Genomic DNA, 22,000 nt, shown 5'->3' on the forward strand with positions numbered 1-22,000 from the left:
TTTATTACACTTAAACCATTCCAGATTGATTCCAAGCTGAGTAAACTTAGGGCCTTTTTGACATCTAGGCCCAAGCAATGGATGAAAGTATGCAAGTCATAGATCAGAGAAAGTGCCACTAAGGTGCTCTAGCGTTTTTTGCACGCGCTATAGATTAGTGTGTGCAAACCACACGCTAAATGAAAAATATTAACATAAGCTCTATGGAGGCGTTAGCGTTTATAGACCAGGGGTGTCCAACCTTTTGGCTTCCATGGGCTGCATTGGCTGGAAAAAATGTTTCTGGGGCCGCGCAAATGCTGCAGCAAGACAGAGGAGGTAGCCGGCAAGATGGTAAATACTCGGGGGCAGCAGAGGAAAACACTGCATTAACCTCGACCGGGGCCACACAAAATACTTCATGGGGCTACAGGTTGGACAACCCTGCTATAGACCAAGATGTTTTTTCTCTTTTTCTGTGTCTACCCTAGAGATATCTGGAAACATTCTAATTGTTGAGCTTGGAAATATTTTTTCACTCAGAGAATAGTTAAGCTCTGGAATGCGTTGCCAGAAGTTGTGGTAAGAGCGATAGCGTAGCTGGTTTTAAGAAAGATTTAGACAATTTCCTGGAGGAAAGGTCCGTAGTCTGCTGTTGAAAAAGGCATGGTGTAAGACACTGCTTGCCCTGGATCGGTAGCATGGAATGTTGCTACTCTTTGGGTTTTAGCCAGGTACTAGTGACCTGGATTGGCCACTGTGAGAATGGGCTACTGGGCTTGATTGACCATTGGTTTGACCCAGTAATACTATTCTTATGTTCTTATTCAAATTGGTGACCAACGGACTACCCTGATCCCAATCGGGCCAGTGGACCCACTATTTACAAAGACAAACTGTAGACCTGACAGTATACCCTGAAGAAAGCCACAGCATGGTGGTTAAAACATCTATTTCTACCTGACAAGACGCAGCGAGACCCAGAAACCTGCAACAAGCATTTATAAAATTGCCTTCCATTTGTGTGTGTACTTTTCATATGCATATCCAGTCAAATAATTTTATAAAATCCCCAGGTAAAACAGGCTTCAAACATAGAAAAAGCCTTATAAAAAGTACCCCCAGAATCCTTGTTCTTCATAATTCTTAAATGACTCCTGAATACTATCCCCCTAGAAGAAACCTGTAGAAAATGCAAATTACCAGCATAAAAAGCCTGTCTCATCAGAGACAAAAGTTCTTTTAAATTAACCCCTATTTTCTCTTTCACTTAACAATATATTTATAAAGGATAACCATATGGATGCAAACAAATGTAGTTTCCCTTTAGGAACCAGGCTATTAATTCACTAGCCTTTGCAATCCATCTGTCATAACACAAGGCTTTTTTCACCTTTTAGTTTCTCGCCAACATCATTTTTTCTGCCAAAATCACTGGATTACTAATAATATATTACCTCTAGCCTGCTTGCTTCTTCTCTATATTTCAAAAGAAACCACTTGGGATTTGGTTTATCTCTAAACCAATAATCTATTGAATTTCCTGGTGAACTTTTTTCCAGTGTTATTTAGAACAGTGTTCTTCAACCTTTTTGCACCTATGGACCAGCGGGAAAAAAAAATTATTTTGTGGACCAGCAAACTACTAGGACTGAAATTTAAAAACCCCGTTTCCGCGAGCTCGGTCCTCGCAAACCATCTGATCCCATCCGCACAAGCCTTAGTTATGATTTCATACTGAATGTATTTTATTAAAGTATAAAAAGAAACAATATTCTGTACAATTGTCATTTTATAAATACAAATAATACAGAGCAAGGATCAACAAAACCCTTGTCTCCCCTCCCATTCACATATATCCCCTCTACTATCAAGAAATCTGAATAAGCCAAATTATTACAGAATGCTACACAGAAATATCATGCTAACAGAATACCGCAGTCACACATAGCGGGATTAGGGTTAGGCGAGTGCAACTAGGGCAACTGCCCCCCTTGTCAGAGAGAGCCCTAAGCCACTGCCTGGACTTTGCAGTCCCCAGTTATGTCTAACACCAGCTCTAGCAGGATATATATTTCAAATCTGATATATTCTAATCACAAAATAGAAATAAAATTATTTGTTTCTACCTTTTATTGTCTCTGGTTTCTGCTTTCATCTTCTTTTCACTCTCTTCCTTCCAGCGTCTGCCTTCTCTGTCTCTTCAATCCAGCATCTGCCCCTTCCATCTACTGTCTGACCTTTCCCCCTTCCATATGGTATTTGTCTTCTTTCTATGCCCCTCTCCCCTTTCCACCCAGCCTATGCCCCTCTCTCCTTTTTACATGATTCATTCCAGATTCACTGCTCTCTTCATTTTTATCTCTCCTACACCAGATCTAACATCTTTGTCCCTCTCAATTTATCTGCTGACCCCCCTTCCCATCTCATTCCTGTCTCTCCCTTCCCCTCCTCTAATCTCCCTGCCATCTGTTTCCTTTCTTTTTTATTCTCCCTTCCCTCCTCCCCCTGTCCAGCAGTAACTCTCTTCCCTTCCCTTTCCCTCCTCCCCTCCCAGCAGCATCTCTCCTTATCCCTCTCCAGGCCCAGTAGCAGCTGTCCCTTTTTCCCCTTGCCCAGCAGCTTCCCAGACTCCTTTCCCTCCTCCCCTCCCAGCAGCATCTCTCATCCCTCTCCAGGTCCAGTAGCAGCTGTTCCTTTTTTTTTCACCATGCCCAGCAGCTTCCCAGCCTCTAATAGTGGCTTTCTCCCCTCCCAGCAACTCTGCTTACTTGCCAGCGCAGCGATTCAGGAAGGCAGCCTCGGGTCCTTTGTTGGGTCGCACCGCCTCTGAGGAAAGCGGAAGTTGCATCATCAGAGGCGGCCGCGACTCAGCAAAAGCCCAAAGGCTTTCCTTCCTGAATCTCTGCGCTTTTAAGTAAGGAGAACTGCTGGGAGGGGAGAGAGCACACTGTCGGAGGCTCCCCATTATCTCTCCGGCCCTGCGCGAACTACAGGTTGTCGATCTTGCCGGTCCTGCGCGGACCGTCAGGAAATTGGAGAGATTGATCTCGCCGGTCCTGCGAGGACCGGCAGGAATTTTCTGCGGACCGGTACCGGTCCGTGGAGCAGCGGTTGAAGAACTGTGATTTAGAATATATACCATAATGCCTTCCCAGCAGATATGGACAAAATTTACTTTACTTACTTCAATAATGTGAAACTCTTAATCAAGAGCATTTTTAATAGTCTGAATTATAGTCTATAAATCAAATTATATTGTTTGCCTGCACACAGTGGTAAATTAACAAGTATTTCCATTATCTGTAGAGAACTCAAATTTTTCACTTTGTGAGGATATTAAGGCTGAACAATGAACGCATTAATGATACACTTAAAACGTTAATTGTTTAACTTGTGTAAAAAAAGAATATGATTTATGCGGGCCTTGGGAGAAAGGTCAAGCAGGAAAGCCCCTGGGGCCCCTGTGGGTGGGAAGTCCTTCCCTTCTTCCCCCCAGTCCAAAGGCCCCTCTGCCTTATCTTTTAAGAATTAAGGGCATCCTCACTGTTGCAATAGTTCTTGAGTGAAGGCTAGGCACTGAGGAAGTCCTTCCCTTCTCCCCCTGGTCCGAAGGCCCCACCTCACCTTTTAAAATTTAAGGGCATCTCCGGTGTGGCAGTGGTTCTCAAGCACTGCCCAGGCTTCCTCAGTGTTCTTTCTCCATTGCAGCCTGCCTCCTCTAAGACATAACTTATTGTTTCCATTTCAGCGGACCACGATGGAGGCAGATCGCTTAGGAAGTCTGGTCAGCACTTAAGAACCACTGCCACACTGGTGAAGCTCTTAAATTTTTTAAAAAGTGAGGCTGAAGAGCTCCAGACCGGGGGTTGGTGGGGGTGGGGAAGGGAGGCAGAAGGGAAAGACTTCCTCAGCATCCGGGCAGCAATTGAGAACCGCTGCTACTCCAGAGATGCACTTATACTTTAAAAGGTAAGGTGGTGAGGCCTTTGGACCGGTGGGAAGAAGGGAAGGACTTTTTCAGTGCCTGGATAACGCTTGAGAACCGCTGCCGCATCAGGGATGCCCTTAAATTGTAAAAGATGAGGTGGGGGGGGGCCTTCAGACTGGGGAGGTAAAAGAAGGGAAGGACATGCTCCCCACGGTGGCCCCCTGGAGCTGCCCTGTTCAACTTCTCATTGAAATGTGAGATGGGGAGGAGTAAGGAAGAGATGGTGGACCCAGGGATGATGGAGAGGGCAAGATGCCGAATGGGATTGCAATTGAGAAGAGAAAGGGAGAGATAGTAGACTCAGGAGTAGTGGGGAGGGAGAGACAAAGGGAGAGGTGGTGGACCTGAGGATGGTGGGGAGGGAAGGAGGAGGAAGAAGAGAGAGAGATGCTGGATGAGTGCTGAGCACAGGGAAGCAGCACCAGAGACAGGAAATGAGAACATTAGAAAGAAAATCACCAGACAGCAGAGGTAAGATCAATGATTTTATTTTCAGTTTAGCAATTACATCTGCTATTTCTATATTGCACTGTACAAGGGGTGCCTTTTAATCGCAATGAATTGTGCGATTAAAAATTTTAATCACGATTAATTGAGCGATTAAACATTTTAATCAATGTAAAGCTCTAAAGGATACTGATCTAACTTTCAGGTTCAGCTGTGAAAGTGTTATATAGTTTAGACATAAGCCCTTATGAAAGACACAAGCAAAAAAAAAAAAAAAGGCTGAGTATCCCTGTTGGTGAATACTCATAATAGGGCCTATTTACTGATGTGTGGCAAGTATATTCCATTACCATGGAATAATTTTCAAAATTAGCATGCTATAATTGCAAAGCTGCTGTGCTAGCAGATTGGGGTATTATCAGCATCTTTCCATGCTGAGACAATTGTCCCATTCCATATTAACTGCATTGCAGATCACTCAATGCTGTTAGTTACACCAATTCAGGTAACACTAACTGCCCTGCATTTTCCTTAGGTTCAGGAGCTAAGGAAATATTTTTTTCCAGAAAGGGAATAAATACATGGAACAGCCTTTAGAAAAGATGAACATTATCCAAATTGAAGAAAGCATGGGACTAAACACAGAGGACCTCCGAGAGTCAGGAAGGAACTGCAGTTGACAGTTGGGCAGACTAGACAGGCCATGTGATGTTTAACTGCTCTCATCTTCCTATATGTCTACTGTACATAAAATTTTTAAAATGCCACTTATAAAAAATAATCTACTATATGGAATACAAGACAACTCTCACGGCCATATCACTGAGGACCCTCCTTTTGGTTGCTATGGTGATTATATGCTAAGAGCTAAGATGTTTTGATACTGTTACTGATACTTTGGATGCTGGCTAAATGGGATATCAGCTTCCCAGGTATATTAAGGTATTCAGTCATGGAATCCCATTTTTCGCAGGATGTTGGGGCCAAGTCAGAACATTTACAGCTCCCACAGTATCCAACAAAAAACTGCTGAATGTAGAGCTGTTTATAAATACCTAAGTATAAGGATACTGATGGCAGCAATTTAAAGAACCTACTCATGTAGGAAGAGAATGATAGATAAGTGCCATGCATTTGATATCTTACATTTCTGTAGTACAATCAAAGCAGTTTATATATTATATACATTAACAGGTGCTAGAATAGATGTGTGTGTCTGTCTTTCTTTCTCTCTCTCTCCTTGGCTGCTTTCTGTCTGTTTGTCTGTTTTTCTTTCTTTCTGTCTCTCTCCTTCCTCGGCTGTCCATCACCACTCCTTGCCTGTCCAGCAGTAGGCCTTCTCCCATCCTTTTACCTCCCTCCCTATCCATCAGCAGCCCTTCTCCCTTCATTTTTCCTTCCCCCTGTCCAGCAGCACCTCTTCCCTGCTCCCTCTATCCAGCAGTAGGCCTTCTACTTTCCCTGCTCTCACTGTCTAGCATCCGCTAGCCCGAGCAGCCTCAGGGCTTTTGCTAGGTCGACCCACCTCGCATTATCAAAGTGGGCTGGCCTAGCAAATGCCATGCAGCTTCTGCGTTTGCTGGTCCGGGGGTGAGAAGAGGCGTCCCGGCAGCGGCAGCGCAGGAGTCAAACTGCCACTGCCGCTCAAATTGCTGCACGTGCTGCAAGTTGTCGCAAGCCGCCCTTGTGCCTAAGCCCCACCCACAGGAAGGGCCTAAGGCTACTATGCCGATTCCAGTTGGCCCAGGAGCCTCAAATCTCACCCACAGGTGGGGCCTGAGGCACCTGGACCAACTGGAATCGGCCCAGTAGTCTTAGGCCCCTCCTGTGGGAGGGCCCTTAGGCACATGGGCAGGGTTGGGCCTCCTTTCCTACCACTATAACTTTTAAAGATTTCAAAAAGCTAAAGCTGAAGCTGTAAATTTATATAAGTGTATAAGTAGAGGAGTACTTATCTCAGCTGGTGTGCTTTGTTGTTAAGGAGTCCTGGCTTCTGCTTCAAGTCCAATCAAGTGCTCAGTGTTCCCAACCATTCAAAAATCCCCACACGAAAAAACAAAAACCAAAAAATATAAAAGAGTCAAAATCCAACCAATCCATGAGATAAAAATCCATATAATATTCTGTTAATCCTTCAACTTCCTCACTTCCTCAACACAGTATGTGTAGTCCAATTCTTCTGTAACACAATACGTGTTTCCCCTCTTTGGCTTTCTCAAGAGGAAGATTAACTGAGCACCCTCTTACGAACTGTAAACAGCCACACGTAGGATACGAGTCCTTCTCAAGACTTCATAGTGGCTTCCCCGCTAGCAAACTGAATTGTATATCTGGATTTTCAGAAGGCGTTCAACAAGGTCCCACATGAACGACTACTTTGAAAAATTGCAAGCCACTGAATCAAGAGTGAAATACTCACATGGATTAAAGACCGGCTGGCGAATAGGAAAGAGAGAATGGAGGTAAATGGACAATAATCAGACTGGAAAAGCGTCACGAGTGGAGTGCCACAGGGTTCGGTGCTTGGATCTGTGCTCTTTAACATATTTATTAATGACCTGGAAATTGTTACGAGTGAGGTGATTAAATTTACAGACGATACAAAGTTATTCAGAGTAGTAAAGATGCAGGAGGATTGCGAAGACCTGCAACGGGACATAAACACGCTTGAGAAATGGGCCACGACATGGCAAACGAGGTTTAATGTGGATAAGTGCAAGGTGATGCATGTCGGTAACAAAAATCTTATACACGAATACAGGATGTCCAGTGCAGTACTTGGAGAGACCCCCCAGGAAAGAGACTAGGGAATACTGGTTGACAAGTCAATGAAGCCATCCGTGCAGTGCATGGCGGCAGCGGTGAAAAGGGTGAACAGAATGTTAAGAATGATTAAGAAGGGAATCACGAACAGATCACAGAAGGTTATCATGCCGCTGTACAGAGCCATGGTATGCCCTCACCTGGAATATTGTGTCTATGACTGGTCGCCGTACATGAAGATGGACACATTACTACTCAAAAGGGTCCATAGAAGAGCGACTAAAATGGTTAAGAGGCTGGAGGAGTTGTTGTACAGTGAGAGATTATAGAAACTGGGCCTCTTCTCCCTTGAAAAGAGGAGACTGAGAGGGGACATGATCGAAACATTCAAGATAATGAAGGGAATAGACTTAGTAGATAAAGACAGGTTGTTCACCCTCTCCAAGGTACAGAGAATGAGAGGGCACTCTCTAAAGTTAAAAGGGGATAGATTCCGTACAAACGTAAGGAAGTTCTTCTTTACCCAGAGAGTGGCAGAAAACTGGAACGCTCTTCCGGAGGCTGTTATAAGGGAAAACACCCTCCAGGGATTCAAGACAAAGTTAGACATGTTGTGCTGAACCAGAACATACGCAGGTAAAGGTAGTCTCAGTTAGGGCACTGGTCTTTGACCTATGGGAGCCGCGTAAGCAGACTGTTGGGCACGATGGACCACTGGTTTGACCCAGCAGCTGCAATTCTTATGTTCTTATGTTTATAAATGATCTGGAAATTGGAATGACATCTGAAGTGACAAAATATGCAGGTGATATACCAAACTCTTCAAAGTTGTTACAACATATGCAGACTGTGAAAAATGGCAGGAAGACCTTAGGAAATTGGAAGACTAGGCATCCAAATGGCAGATGAAATTTAACAGAAACATAGAATCATGAAGGCAGATAAGGCTGAATGGCCCATCTAGTCTGACCATCTAGAACATCCGCTATCTCCTCCTCTCCCTAAGAAATCCCAAATGCCTGTCCCATGCTATCTTAAATTCAAATATAGTCTTCATTTACACCAGCTCTATTAAGAGACTATTCCACACATATACCACCCTTTCAGTAAAAAATTATTTTCTTACATTACTCCTGAGCCTATCACCTCTTAACTTCATCCAATGTCCTCTCTTTCTGGAGTTTTCCTTCATTTGAAAAAGACTCACCTCCTGTACATTAGCGCTAAGGAGATATTTAAACAGCTCTATCACATCCCATCTTTCCTCGAGTATACATATTAAAGTCTCTAAGGCTCTTTTTACTAAGGTGCGTTAGGGCATTAAAGCACGGAGTAGCACACGCTACAATGACATGCGTTCTAGACGCTAATGCCTCCATAGAGCTTGCGTTAGTATTTTTGTCTATCGCGCGATTTTGCGCGTACCTTAGTAAATGGAGCCCTAAGTCAGTTCCCATACAGACAAATTTGGACAAATGCAATGTGCAAAGTAATGCACATTGGGAAGAAGAATTAATTAAATAACAGTTACCGGATGCTAGGGTCCACCTTAGGGGTCAGTACATAAGAAAAAGATCTAGGTGTCACCATAGATAGTAAGCTAAAATCATCCACCCAATGTGCAGCAGCAGCCAAAAATGCAAACTAGATGCCTGGAATTATTAGAAAAGGGATGACAAATAAGTCCAAGAATATTATAATACTTCTGTATTATTCCATGGTGCAACCTAACCTTGAATTCAATTTTGGTTGCCTTATCTCAAAAAAAGATATAGTGAAATTAGAAAAGGTTCATAGAAGAGTGACCAAAATGATAAAGGAGATGAAACTCATCTCGTATAAGGAAAGGCTAAATAGGTTAGGCTTCTTCAGTTTGGAAAAAAGATGGCTGAGGTGAGATATGACTGAGGTATACAAAATCCTGAGTGATGTAGTACGGGTAAAAATGAACCAATTTTTAACTCAGAAATTACGAAGACTAGAAGATCCTCAATGAAGCTACATGGAAATACCTTTAAAACAAATTGGAGGAAATATTTTTTCACTCCAAGAATAGTTAAGCTCGGTGCCGGAAGATGTGGTAACCAGCGTTAGTGTAGCTGGGTTTAAAAAAAATGGTTCGGACAAGTTCCTGGTGGAAAAATTCATAGTCTGCTATTGAGACAGACACGGGGAAGCCAGTTCTTGCCCTGGGATTGGTAGCATGGAATTTTGCTACTACTTGGTTTTCTGCCAGGTATTTGTGACCTGGATTGGCCTCTGTGAAAACAGGATATTGGGTTATATAGACCTTTGGGTCCTGATTCTAAAAAGTCCACCTAGTTAGGCACCAATATTGTCACCTAATTTAATTGAACAATAGGCTTAATCAATGCCTAAATTGGCACTCGAAACTTCAGAATCAGCTTTAATTGGACTTAATTGAAAGTTAAGTGCCTAAATAAAAAACTGAGTTCTATAAAAAGTAGATACCTAGCCCAAGGTGCCTACAATAAAAGTAGGCATTGTTAGGGGTGGTTAAGGGCATGTTTTAAAGTTAGGCACCATTTTGTGAGTCAGGTGCTGTTAGGCTCCGGTATCATCACTTAATTTTTATTATTATTACCGTATTTGCCGGCGTATAGGACGACTGGGCGTATAAGACGACCCCCCAACTTTTAGTTAAAAAATAGAGTTTTGTGTTATACTCGCCGTATAAGACGACCCCTTCTTCCTTCTCCACCCCTATGTATTCCCCCATGTGCTTTCAGCGTTCTTCTCCCTCCTGTCTTCAAGTGCTTTCAGAGTCCTTCCCCCCCCCTCCCTCCTTCTCTACCGCCCCGGGTGCAGCACAGCCAGCCAGGTCCCCTTACTTTTGTGGCACTTCCCCGACCGACCGACAACAGCCCGGGTCCGACAAACTTCCCTGCCCTTAACCGCGAATCTAAATTACCTTCTTACAGCTGCTGTAAGAAGGTAATTTAGATTCGCGGCTACAGGGCAGGGAGGATTGTCGGACCCGGGCTGTTATCGGTCGGTCGGGGAAGTGCCACAAAAGTAAGGGGACCTGGCCGGCTGTGCTGCAACCGGGGCGGGGCGGCCGCCCCTCTCTCTTGGTACCGCGAGGCTACTCTCCTCCTTACCTGCCATGCCTGTAGCACAGAGCCGAACGGAAGTCTTCCCGACATCAGCGCTGACGTCGGAGGGAGGGAGGGCTTTGTTTAAGCTTTGTTTAAGCCCTCCCTCCCCTCCGACGTCAGCGCTGACGTCGGGAAGACTTCCGTTCGGCTCTGTGCTGCAAGCAGCGAAGGTAGGGAGAAGAAGAGCTGCGCGACTGAGTACATCCAGCCCCGCAAGTAAGGGCATGTAAACTGTACCCGGCGTATAAGACGACCCCCAACTTTGGGGAGGATTTTAAGGTACTAAAAAGTCGTCTTATACGCCGGCAAATACGGTAGGTATTTTTATACCAGCTATCGAGGTTAGCTTAGCAGTTTACAATTAAATACTCAAGCATTTTTCTTATATGTCCCAGTGGGCTCACAATCTATCTATCGTACCTGGGGCAATGGAGGATTGAGTGACTTGCCCAGGGTGACAAGGGCATAGAAAACCTTGGCATAAATTGGGGACACCTAAATATTCGAATGCCGAGTACTGCCTAAGCACGCTTAGGCGATGGTAAGCATGATTTTATATTGGACGACTAAGTTTTATATAATCAGTGCCTATATCAGTGCCTGATTTTAGGCAGACTTTATAGAATCAGGGCCTTGGTCTGATCTAGTATGCCTATTTGTATGTTCCTGTGGAGAATAGCTATAGCCAGCCTCACAGTTTTCAGAGTCTGCTTCAGAAATGCAGCCCTACTCTTTATGTGTGTGTATACTGTGACAGGAAGAGTCCTGTCATGCTGGAAGAAACCCTGCAGTGCTCTAAAACTATCCCTAAACCTACCCCTAGAAGCAGGCAGGTTAGGGAAACTGCCCTGCAGAATTTATCCCCAGTGAAAGGCAACCTAAAAGGGACCCGATTATACTTGCCTAATTCTAATGTAGGAAATGTTAAAAGCAAAGAACTACAAGGACTAGCATGCACCAGGCAGGTAATAGCAAAACCCACAAAGGGATTAGCTTCTGCAATCAGCTCTGCTGGGGGCAGGGTTAATGAGCAGGGAAGCTATCCAGGCTCATTAGCAAAGCACCGGAGAACCACAGGTATTTGGAGGGGCAATCAGCCCATGCTAGGAAAAAGGGTGTGTTTTCTAGGCCAAAGCAGGCAGAGGCAGCCATATGCTTACAGGATACCTGAATCCTTGGAGAGAAGCAGACCTGTACCAGCCAGGATTCAGAAGACAGAAACCAGCATTCCCCACAGAAAGCAAGGAGTAAACTTCAGGACTGAAACTACTAATCATTCTTCTGAAGGTAATGATGAATTTGATACAGAAATGCCTGAAGAAATGCTTGTAAATGATGTTGAAATGGAACCTGAGAAGTCTTGCTTGTTTGAGAGCATGATTACAGAGTAAAGTTTGGGGAAAGTAAAAATGCTGGTGTTGCTTCACAATACTAAGAATATCAGAAGAGTTAAGAATTACTGCCTCTGATGTAATTAAGAATACCAGAAGGATCAGGAATTACTGCTTCTGATGTAATTAAGATTAACAGAAGAGTTAAGAATCACTGCTTCTGAATTTGCATAATCACAGGAGAACTATGGGGGACCTGTCCAAGTAGTGCAAGCAGGTTGCAGGTTCCAGGACTTGAAATTGAAAAGTTATTTTTGTGTTTTCTTGAACTTTAATAGTGAATAAGCATGGTGGGCTAACAGGCTGTTTAGCCATCAATGAGAGTTTTTGTTTGTATGTTTTTGGAATTACACTACAGTATAAAAACAGAAAATAAAGTCATCTTAAAATTCACACTAAACAACTGCACTGGACCTTTTATTTTGATGCAGACACCCCTCTACCCCTCCATGCTTCATTCAACCGCTTGGCTGAGGCTTGGCTGACCCAGGTCAGGGCTCGGGCTACTACAGTCCAGGTCTTACCCGGTCACAATACACAATGATAAGAACGTGAGTACCTGTAAGCAACAATTCTGATGTAGGCATGTTTATGGTGGATTGATGCTGCAACATCGGTGAATTTTCAGTTTACAAGTGTTATTTATAAAACATGTATGGTTGTGATCTGTTAGTAAAATTACTCTCATGCTGTCCAGATACCAAAAAGCTATCTTCATTGTTCTTCAGAAAAAACGAACTGATGTCTTGCTTCATAAATTTATTAGTTGTTTCTTTTGGGCAGGGCTAGCATTAGAAGGGCCACCGTGCACATTTTTGCCCTGGGTCCTGGCATGTCTAACACTGGTCCTGATCCAGGATAATGCTTTAAGGCAGGAACGGGCAACCAAGATTCTTGAGGGCCACAACCTAATTGAGTTTTCAGGATTTCTACATTGAATTCTACAAGGGATTGATTTGCATGTACTGCTTCCATTGTATGAATAACCAAGGCCTAACCTCTTATAGTTATGCAGGCGACATCACCATTCTCATACCTTTTGATCAACCAAAGCCCTCAATGACAGACACAATACACAGAACACTTGACACAGTAACGACTTGGATGGAAGACCACAAACTGAGACTTAACCCAGACAAAACTAAATTCATCCTCCTCGAAAATAACAAAGTCCCAACCATAACCAATTTAGAAATCAACTCAATCAATTACCCCATTCAAACCACCCTAAAACTACTAGGTATGACAATTGACAGATGCTGCACCATGCAAGCACAAATAAATAAAACAATATAGAAATCTTTTGCAGTTATGAGAAACCTTAGACAAGTCAGAAAATTCTTTGAAAAAACACAGTTCCAGCACATAGTACAATCCCTAATCCTAGGCTTACTGGACTACTGCAACATCCTCTACCTCCCCTGCCCTGCAACAATGATTAAACAATTACAAACAATTCAAAATACAGCTCTGAGACTCATCTACTCATTGAGGAAACACGACCACATTACAGAAGCATACATCAACTCACACTGGCTTCCAATCCAGGAAAGAATACTTTTTAAATTCTACTGTATACTATTTAAAACTATAAATGGAAACAGCCCAACATACCTGAACACCCGCCTCATCCAAACTACCTCAACCAGACATAGAAAAACACACACCCTATTCACCCCCCCCCAAACAAAGAAGTAAAACGGAAAAAACTATACGACGGCCTACTAGCCACTCAAGCAGCAAAATTAGATAACCAAATCGCCAATCTACTGATAACAACCCCAGACGACAAGATGTTCAGAAAGGAAATAAAAACTATACTCTTCAAGAAATCCCTGAAAAAGGCTTAATACCACGAGTACCTTCCGTCTTCCAATTTTCTCCCTAACCCACTGATACTACCTGACCCACTCTTGGAAATGACATGTGATCTACTTTGTAACCTTCCATTTATAACTCTTTTTAGAATCTGCCTTGAACCGCAAGGTAATGGCGGAATAGAAATCTCGAATGTAATGTAATGTATGCAAATAGATCTCATGCACATTTATTGTAAAAATCTTGAAAACTCTGTTGGGTTATAGTCCTCAAGGACCATGGTTGTCTACTCCTGTATTAAAGGAATGTTAAAAACATATTCTCTGATGTAGCCACAGAAGCTGTCTGTCTTTTTTTTTTTTTTTTTTTACTGTTTACCATTTTACATCCAGGGGAGCTAACAGCCAAAATGAAGGGGCAGAACTGGGACTAGATGACTTGTACTTTTTTGCACAGTATTTTTTAATGGTCTTTGCTAGGGTTATTAAACATCCGGGGAAACCTGGACTTGTCCTTTTTTTAGAGGACTGTCCGGGATCCTGGATGGGCTTTCCAAAAAAAAACAGCATTTGCCCAGGTTTTGGAAAGCACCAATGAGCTTTGACCGGATCTGGAGGGCCCTGAGTATGCGCGAATGATGTCACGCACATCTGTGCATGCTCCAGGCCCTCCAGGCTGGAGCTCATCCGGAAGAAGAAAGGAGGCTTTGTGGGGGCAGGGCTGGGGCTGAACTGGATGGGGCTGGAGGCAGAATGTGGCAGGATTATGTATCCGGGGTTTTCCAGAGAAAAATATGGTAACCATAGGGCTCCATTTTCTAAGGTGCGCTAGCGGTTTTAGCGTGCGCTTAGCACACACTACAATGTCACGTGCGCTAAATGCTAACGCCTTCATAGAGCATGCGTATTTTTCATTTAGCGCATGGTTAGCACGCGCTAATCTTTTGTGTGCGTTAAAAACGCTAGCGCACCTTAGTAAAAGGAGCCCCTAGTTTTCGCCAATTTAATCAATTTCTACAACCTTCTCCTGTGATTTTCTGTGGATGTTTTTTTTTATTTCCCTGTCTTTATTTCCAAATCCCTCCCCCAAGAGTCTGAGGAGCCTCTTTCTCCTCTTTTCTCCTCTCACACTGCCACTCTGCAGCCCACCATACCCCATTAGCTTCTGAATACAAGAAATAAAAGGTAAACTATCTCTTAAATGCAATTCATCCATCAACATGTAATGGATGTCTCTACTGCCTAAAGAGTTAAGTATTCCATTTAAAGCTGCAATACCAAGACCTAAACTCAACTTCAGTTAAAAGCACTTCAGTGATTGTTGTTCATTATCATTCCCTCTTTCAAATTGGCTGTAATATGTTGTTCTTCAGATGGCAGTAAAGGACAAAGTCCTTTATGTACCCTATAAAATTAGTCTTGGAAATGTCAAAAATAATGTTTGCTAATAGATATGGCTAACGGTCAATGGTAATGATAGCATGCTATCTGATTCATAACAAATCAAGTGTTTTATTTTAAATAAAAACCTCATCTGTCACTATTGTCTTTTCAGGTCAGAGGTTAAATACTTTTTGATGCAACCAATTGCATGCATTTACATCTAGGGACCACTATAATGCTTATTTTTTGTCTCTTAGCAAAGTCTAATTTTTCTTTCTGACAATCTTTTGGATCAAGTATAATAAAACCACATACATTTCAAACTACTTAATAGGCTCTCACTCACCGCATTACTTCAGATGCAAGGCAATTACTCCTTGTCTTTCAATTACGGTAAAACCTATTAAAAGCACTTTCATTATAAAATGTTTCATGTTTTAAGTGATGCTTGCAATGGACATGAAATAAACTTTTATAATGTGTCAACATGCAGTATAATGACTGCAAGCAGTCATCACGGGTTTTAAGATTTTTAGCATATACTCAAGCATCAGTCTAAAAATAATCTCTAATATTTGCATCTTTAATTGTTTAACAATTCTTTTTCTAACAGATATTCTGTTTAAAACTGATCTATCATGTTTTCCTGCCTCATTTTTTGTCCTTTTCTGATTAAAAACTCCTTTTACTAAAGTGCATTAAGCAGCGGTGGAATATTTCTATAAAGTGGACACTAATATTTATATGTGGAATATGTGCATAAATAATTAAAATATTGGCATATATCTGTGTTCACAGATATGTGCGTAAATGTTGAAACGCCACCTAAGCACGGTTCTGTAAATATCAGCATATTTTACATATCACTGTATCAAAAATTACAAAGACTAGGGAACACTCTATGAAGCTACTGGGAAATACTTTTAAAACCAATAGGAGGAAATATTTTTTCACTTCGAGAATAGTTAAGCTCTGGAACGCGTTGTCAGAGGTTGTGGTAAGAGCAGAAAGCATAGCTGGTTTTAAGAAAGGTTTGGACAATTTCCTGGAGGAAAAGTCCATAGTCTGTTATCGAGAAAGACATGGGGGAAGCCACTGCTTGCCCTGGATCAGTAGCATGAAATGTTGCTACTCCTTGGGTTTCTGCCAGGTACTAGGAACCTGGATTGGCCACCGTGAGAATGGGCTACAGGGTTTGATTGGCCCAGTAAGGCTATTCTTATGTTCTTATCACATATTTGAGAAGTGGGTATACACATGGATAGAATCTGTGGAGAATATGGAGAGCATAATCACTGCACTTAGGTGGGAGCATCAGTATTATGGCTGGCATAAGTGCTCATTGCTAAATTATAGGTACATATTTTGTAGGTTAAGCTAGTGTTAAGAACATACAAATAGCTATTCTATGTCAAACTAATAGTCCATTTAGCCCATTATCCAGCTGCCATCAATGGCTAATCCAGGTCATAAGTATCTGGCAGAATCCCAAACAGGATCAAGATTTCATGTCATTGATCCTAGAGAAAAATATGATATCTTCTCTCCATGTAGCAGTTTATGAATGTTTCCTCCAGGAACTTATCCAAACCATTTTTTAAACCCAGATATACTAATTGCTATAACCATGTCCTCCAGCAATGAGTTCCAGAGCTTAACTGTTTCCTGAATGAAAAAAAAATATATATATATATATATTTTCTCCTATTCATTTTAAAAGTGTTATAACTTCATGGAGTGCACCCTTAGCTTTGCATTTTTTTGAAAGAGTAAAACATTGATTCACATTCACCAGCTCTGTTCCACTCAGGATTTTGTAGACCTCTATCATAAGTTTCTATGGTACTTTGCAAGCCTGTTTTGAAAATGAGCATCCATATCTTTTTTTAAGATACAACAACCAGAATTGCACACAATACCATGGAGCAATACAGAGCCTTTATAATATTCATTGTTTTATTTTCTATCCGTTAACTAATAATTCTTAACATTCTGGTGCAGTTGTTAGAGTTACAGCACCCTGAGGTTGTGGGTTCAAACCCACACAGCTCCTTGTGACCTTGGGAAAGTCACTTAACCCTCCAATGGCCCAGGTCCATTAGATACGATTGTGAGCCCGCTGAAAGAGATAGGGAAAATGCTTGAAGTAACTGTATAAAAACTGCTTTGAATGTGATTGTATAACTACAAAAAGGCGGTATATAAGTCCCTTTTATGGCCACCAGTGCACACTGAGCAGATTTCAACATATTGGACTGAATTCTATAATTGACACTGAAAACTTAGTGTTGACTAGAAAACATGCTACGCGCTATTCTATGAATGTTGCTCAAAGATAGGCAGCATCTATAAATAGTGCTTGACATCAGGATTCATTCATAGCTTTAGGCATGAGGATTTATATCAACTAAACTCTGTACCCTAAATTTGGTACAGATCCCCCTTATTCTATAACAGTGCACATAAATTACAGGAATGCCCCCCACAATCCACCCATGACTCTCCTATCTCCAGGGGAGATATGATTCAGACGTTCAAATACTTGAAGGGTATTAACGTAGAACAAAATATTTTCCAGATAAAGGAAAATGGTAAAACCAGAGGACATAATTTGAGGTTGAGGGGTGGTAGATTCAGGGGCAATGTTAGGAAATTCTACTTTACGGAGAGGGTGGTGGATGCCTGGAATGCGCTCCCGAGAGAGGTGGTGGAGAGTAAAACTGTGACTGAGTTCAAAGAAGCGTGGGATGAACACAGAAGATTTAGAATCAGAAAATAATATTAAAGATTGAACTAGGCCAGTTACTTGGTCTTGAGTCTCAAAAAATGATATGCTGATTCTTTAATTAAATTTTAAAATTTTAAATTAAAGTAAATTTAATTTAATTTAAGTAATTTAAAATAGATTATAAGTTATATGTTGATTCTCTACTAAATTAATTAAAATTAGATGAAAAGTTATAAGTTATTTAATTAATTAAAGTAATAAGATAAATATTTTGGTAGGGAGGTGGGGAATTAGCCTATGATGTTATAAGGAGGCAAGAGATTAATTCATTCTTCTCTTGAATAGTTCCAGTTGGGAAGATTTACTCCTAAGCCTGAGGCATTTCCCTGTAATAATTAATTAATAATTGAAATATTTTAAATAATTAGATTTAAGGTTTACAGTAAATTTTAACAAATTATTTTGGAATTGGTGTCTCTTTTTTTGAGTTTTGTGAATAGTTTTTGTTATTTGTTTATTTTATCAATATGGTACCTAAAAATGCACATATACATTTTAATTGATGCCAATTAGTGAAAGTAATTGACTATTAGCAATCAATTGCTACTAATTGGCTTGGAATACAATTAAATTGCATGTGGAAATTGGGTGGATGCCAAAATCTCCATGCATAATTTTTACTGCCATTTATAGAATTAGGCCAATTGTTCACAATGACACCTAGATCTTTTACTTGGGTGGTGACTGTTAATGTGGAAGTAATTATGATTTGGATTATTCTTCCCAATGTGCATCAGTTTGCTTTTGTCCACATTAAATTTCATTTGTCATTTCTATGACCAGCCTTCCAATTTCCTAAGGTACTCCAGCAATTTATCATGGTCCATATGTGATTTAACAACTTTGAATACTTTTGCGTTATCTGCAAATTTAATCATCTCACTTGTTGCCATTTCCAGATCATTTATAAATATGTTAAAAAAAGCCCCAGCCCCAGTAGACATCCTTTTGGTATTCCACTATTCATTCTTTTCTACTGAAAAATAAAGACCTTTTATGGTTTATGGTTACGGTTTATTAATCTTGTTATACCACTCTTGTTATACCACTGGTCCGAGTGGTTTACAAAATACATTCATATTAAAAAAAAAAACAGATAAAAAGAAATCCATTGTTAAATAAAATAGACCTAACCCACACAAACAGCAAGCATCCAAGATAATGTTCACTCCTAAATAAAACAATAATATCATATTAAGATTTCACAGGACTGTTGACTGAAGATCCAAAAATCATTTAGAAGACATGAGTCATTTCAGATCGGATCAAATCTTGTTTGAATGCTTCTTTAAAAAAAAAACCAACCTACCCTCTATTTGCTATCCATTAACCAATTCCCAGTCCACAGCAGAACATTGCTTCCTATCTCAGGAGATTCTCATGAAGGACTTTGTCAAAAGCTTTCTGAAAATCCAAATATACTACATCAACTGACTCACTTTTATTGACATGTTTATTCACGCCTTCAAAAAAATAAAGCAAATTGGTGCGGCAAGATTTCTTTGGGCTGAATTTATACTGATTCTATCCTCCATGTTTGTCTATACATTTGGTATTCAAAATGATTTAACCGTTTGGAAATGGCCGTCAACCTGTTAAATATCTTGTTTGCAGCTATCTGGTTGTTTTCAGTGGCACTTAACCAGTTATCTTCACTGAAAATGACTGGTTAGCGCCAAATTCAAAAATGGCTAACTTGTTGGCGGGGTCAGGTTAAGTGTTGATGTTCAGCCCCACACCACATAAGTAAACCACTTAAATCAGGCCACATAAATAGCAGTTCTATTTTTAAATGGTTTGGCTTATGTGATAAAGGGCTGAATATTGACTTAGATAGTTATATATTAGTTGTCTCAAAAAAGTGGATATTCGATATCAAAACCTGGACAGGGCCTAGCACTGAATATCCAGGAATAACGCCGGATTCTGACAGCAAAATGATCACTGCTCCTGGCTGAATATGGGAGAGTCCATTCTTCATAATAGTTTCAATCATTTTACTGGTATTGACATTAGGCTTAATGGTCTGTAATTTCTTTAGCTCACCCATTGAACCTTTTAAAAAATTAGTGTTTTTTGGGCCACCTGCCAACCTTCAAGTACCATGGACAATTTTAATGACAGGTCTGAGTCCTTTCAGAATACTGGGGTATACGCCACCCAGTCTAGACCCCAACTTTCCATATAGGCATCCTCTTGATGACCAAATATAGGAGCTACAAAAAAAAATTTGGCTGTTAATATGGAGAGAGGAGGACACCTCACACCATGAAACTCGCCCTAAATATAGGAGCACCATGAATGAGGAAGTTAGTACGCACTTTTAGTGGAAACTCATGTTAACAGTATAGCAGTAGTGAAATATTATGCGTTAGGAGTATGGTGTAAATCAGGGCTGCCCAAGTCCGGTCCTCGAGATCTACTGGCAGGCCAGGTTTTCAGGATATCCACAATGAATATGCATGAGAGAGATTTGCCTGCACTGCCTTCTTGGTATGCAAATCTCTCTCTCATGCATATTCATTGTGGATATCCTGAAAACCTGGCCTGCCAGTAGATTTCGAGGACCAGAGTTGGGCAGCCCTGGTATAAATGATGCATATATTTCACATGACTGCCTATAAGGGCTGAATTCATATTGATTATAGTGTAGTTTAGCTGTTAGCAGCCTTAGGCATTAGGGCTGCCTGTTTAGTTGGTTTTAAAAAATATATATCTGCAGACTTGCTGGCTTCAGAGAAACTGTCAGGGATTCAGGTCATGGGTTTTGGTAGTTTCTAGAAGCACAGCATAGCAGAAGCCAATAGAGCTCTTGGATTCCTGAGGGGGTGGATTGGTGGATATAGCCTTACCCCCAAAGGAGATTTAAGATCTGTCTTGGCACACAAAAAAAATGTCTTTAGGTAATCTCCTACAAACTGACCATTTGAAGAGGAGTGGGAGAATTAACCTCAAGAGTAACATTATTTGAAATTGAGTAGAGAGGAGATATTGTTCATAGTTGTACCGTTTTTGTAACATTTATCACTGTTCAAGCAAGTGCCCTTTCATCAACTGGAAGAGTAAAGCACAGTTTTGAAATTCAACACATGGTGTCGTCTCTGTTCTTGGAAGAGTGGGTGGACTGTCTGGAGCATGCCTGCTGCAGGCCTCCAACTTTGGAAGCTGGTCTCAGCCCTGATCCCAAATGAATAAATACTTTTGCATGCCCCATCTGCCAGTATCTGGGAAGGGCTTAGGCAGGAGAATTTGGGTGGTGCTTATACTACAAGATGTGGCCCAGAGGAAGGGACATTGATTTGAGGAGGGCCCCAAAGAGGGGCTTTATGCCGGGGAGGAGTGCATTCTGGCCACCACCAAGCCAGACGTGTGCTGGCTACTTCTACGTACGTTGCCCAATGTTCCCAGCTGGTAGAATAACAGTTTGCAAGGTGGCTTGAATCTAGGCATTGATGGGGCAGGAATCACTCTTGCTCTCAAATAGCTACCAGAAGGGCCTGCCTTAAACAGGGGCAACAGGGGCAGCTGCACAGGGCCCAGTGCTCCTAGGGAACCCATGCTTAATTGAGTCAGGTTTGCAACTAGTGGCTGACCAAAAGTTGTAACTGTTTTGTCTCCTTCTCTTTCCCTCCCCCTCCCAATTGATAATCATGCTTCTCGGCACTGATGCTCTATATTCCTCCCACCACACCACAGGTCAGCTCTTACATTTCCTCCTTCACATTCCCTTTCACCCTTTGGTTTTGTGCTTATCAGAAGGCTAGTGACATTTTATTGTCATTTTCGTCCAGGGTATCACATCCTTGTAAACATAGAGTTACCATATGGCTCCAGAAAAAGGAGGACTGATTGAGACATCCGGTTTTTACTTTCATTGAAAGCAATGGAAGTAAAACCCAGATGTCCCAATCTGTCCTTCTTTATCTGGAGCCATATGGTAACCCTTTGTAAACATGACTATTACAATACTAGTTGGTGATTCAATCTGTTTAAATAAACCTCTGACAGCTCATTTAAAATCTTAAGACCCGGGTGAAGGGATAAGCCCCACCCTACTGTTCCCAGAAATGCTTAAGTTGGCCCTGGCTAAGGGCCTGGCTATTCAGAGGACTTAGTGGTGAGGCTGGAGGGATTTGTAAGAAAGGTTTTTCATGGGTGAAGGGATTTTTGGGTACTGAGAAGCATTTAAAAATGGGAATTTGGGATGTTAAGGGCTGTAATCTAGGGATTGGGGTGGGGAATTCTGAAAAGAGGTTTTCAGGGAGAGGATCTGTTATGGAACCAGCCCTTTAAAAAGATAGCAGGGCCAGCCAGGGCATCTC

At 41.5% G+C, this 22,000-nt stretch overlaps 1 protein-coding gene and 1 long non-coding RNA gene across 6 annotated transcripts in view; one reads left to right on the forward strand and one right to left on the reverse strand.

Moving 5' to 3' along the window:
- Positions 1-22,000, reverse strand: part of ADGRB3 (adhesion G protein-coupled receptor B3) — a 1,500,610-nt gene that overhangs the window by 1,154,021 nt on the left and 324,589 nt on the right. The gene's annotated exons all lie outside the window — the stretch shown is intronic.
- Positions 11,371-22,000, forward strand: part of LOC117357099 — a 32,945-nt gene continuing 22,315 nt past the window's right edge. The window contains exons 1-2 of the long non-coding RNA XR_004538766.1: positions 11,371-11,586; positions 12,122-12,241. This is a non-coding gene — a long non-coding RNA (uncharacterized LOC117357099). The remainder of the gene's footprint in view (positions 11,587-12,121; positions 12,242-22,000) is intronic.

The sequence above is a fragment of the Geotrypetes seraphini genome, chromosome 3, assembly GCF_902459505.1.
Source record: "Geotrypetes seraphini chromosome 3, aGeoSer1.1, whole genome shotgun sequence".
Lineage (NCBI taxonomy): Eukaryota > Metazoa > Chordata > Amphibia > Gymnophiona > Dermophiidae > Geotrypetes > Geotrypetes seraphini.